At 34.0% G+C, this 1,987-nt stretch overlaps 1 non-coding gene across 1 annotated transcript; it reads left to right on the top strand.

Moving 5' to 3' along the window:
• Positions 1-642: 642 nt before the first annotated feature.
• Positions 643-748, top strand: LOC140521766 (U6 spliceosomal RNA). Its single transcript, XR_011973066.1, has one exon. It is a non-coding gene; the product is annotated as a U6 spliceosomal RNA (small nuclear RNA).
• Positions 749-1,987: the final 1,239 nt, after the last annotated feature.

The following is a 1,987-nucleotide window of genomic DNA, read 5'->3' as shown; positions in this document are numbered from 1 at the left end:
TGAAAGAACTGGTTATGTTTACCTTGGAAAAGAGAGGATTCAGGGGGAGGGGTGGGGAAATGACAGCTGTGTTAAAGTATTTTAAGAGTTGTCATCTAGAGGAGAGATTAGTTTTGTTCAGGATGACCTCAGGGGTTAGAGCTAAGAGAACTGGAAATGTCTAGGAGACAAATTAAAGCTGGATGTCAGGAAAAACTCATAATAATTTGAGCTGTCCAAAAGTAGAGTGGACCACCTTCCGAAGTAATAGGTACTTCCTCCTTGGTGGTCCTTAAGGAGAGACTGGATGATCACTTGTCAAGGAGTGTTATGGTAGAAACTTCTTTTGTGTATATGTGGGACTAAATAGTTGCTAAGATTCCCCTCAACTCTAAAATTCTGTGATTCTCTGACCTTCTAGGACATTCTTCTCTGGATCCTTGTTTCTTCTTATATAAAAATGAGAATATCAGACAGAATGATCTCTAAGGTCTTTGCCCTCCATAACATTCTGTGATTCTTGACCATGAGGAAGTTTCTATCAAAGCTATAGATTATTGCCATATACTGGCCCAATAGGACCAATGTCTTATTATCATGAGCTAATACTCAGAGTCACCTGTGCTATAAACATTAAATAATACTACAATAATTGTACTTTACATGCTCACTTTGGCAGCACATATACTAAATTGGAATGATACAGAGAAGATTAACAGAGCCCCTGGGAAAAGCTGACATGCAAATTCAAGAAGGATTCTATATTTGTTTAACAAAAATCCCACATTCTTTATATTTCTCTAGAAGAATTTTTTTAACAGCTTAAAAGGATTTTCACATCTATTTCTTCTCTTATTTTCTCCCTTGACTCTATAAGGGGCATTATTAATTAAAGTTAGGATTATTTTTCTTCACCAGGCCTTTTCATCATAGTGAAATGTATTAGTTTCTTATTTATCTGTGTAGTAGATGAGATGCTCTGATCTCAGGTACTATATATTTCTGTTTCCTTCCACCTTTGAATAAAGCAATCAGGCAATACAACACAATGGAAAGAATGCTGAATTTGAACTCAGAGGATATGAGTTCAAACCCTGGGTCTGCTCATTACTATCTATGTGACCTTGGGCAAATGATTTCACCTCTGTAAGTCTTAGCAATTTCATCGAAAGATAATTAGACTAACTGACCTCTAAGGTCCCATCCCTATTCAGAAGGGGGTATAGTATTTTCAGACCTTAAACTACATTATAAAGCAGCAGTCATCAAAACCATTTGATAGTGGTTAAAAAATAGAAAAATTTGATCAATGCACCTGACTAGCTAAGGGAGAATCAGAAATAATGAAACTCAATAACTCAGTGTTCAAAAACATAAATTACTTAGGAAAGAACTCTTTATTTGTTAAGAAGTACTGGGAAAACAGAAAGCAGTCTGACAGAAATTAGGTTTATGCCAACAACTTGTACTATATTTCACAATAAATTCAAAATGGATACATGATCTGAATGTTAAAAAGCATACTATTAAAAAAATAGAAGAGAAGTATGGAAGAGATCACATGCATTTCATAGCCATGGACAGGATACAAATACACACACGCATCTATCTGTATATGTATGTGTGTATATATATGTATATTTGTACATACATATACACACACACTCACACACACATATATATGTATATATATGTATATTTTAACCAAAGGAAACAGTCAATTACAAGAGATAAAATAGATAATTTTTATTATACGATAATTGAAAAACTTCTGCACAAGTAGCATAAATGCATATAGAATAAGAAAGGAAGTGGTCGAATGGGAATAGGAATCTTTATATAAAACTTATCAGATAAGGGTTTGTATCTAAGGTATATGGAAAACTAGTAGCAATATAAAACCAAAAGCCATTCACCAAGAAATAAATAATCAAAGGACAAAAGCAAACTGTTCTCAAAAGAAGACCAGCTACGACCAGCCATATGAAAGAATGTTCTAAAATGCTAA

Source organism: Notamacropus eugenii, chromosome 1 (genome assembly GCF_028372415.1).
Source record: "Notamacropus eugenii isolate mMacEug1 chromosome 1, mMacEug1.pri_v2, whole genome shotgun sequence".
Classification (NCBI taxonomy): Eukaryota; Metazoa; Chordata; class Mammalia; order Diprotodontia; family Macropodidae; genus Notamacropus; species Notamacropus eugenii.
Note: the sequence above shows the minus strand (reverse complement) of the source record. Positions and strands in the feature narration are given on the sequence as shown.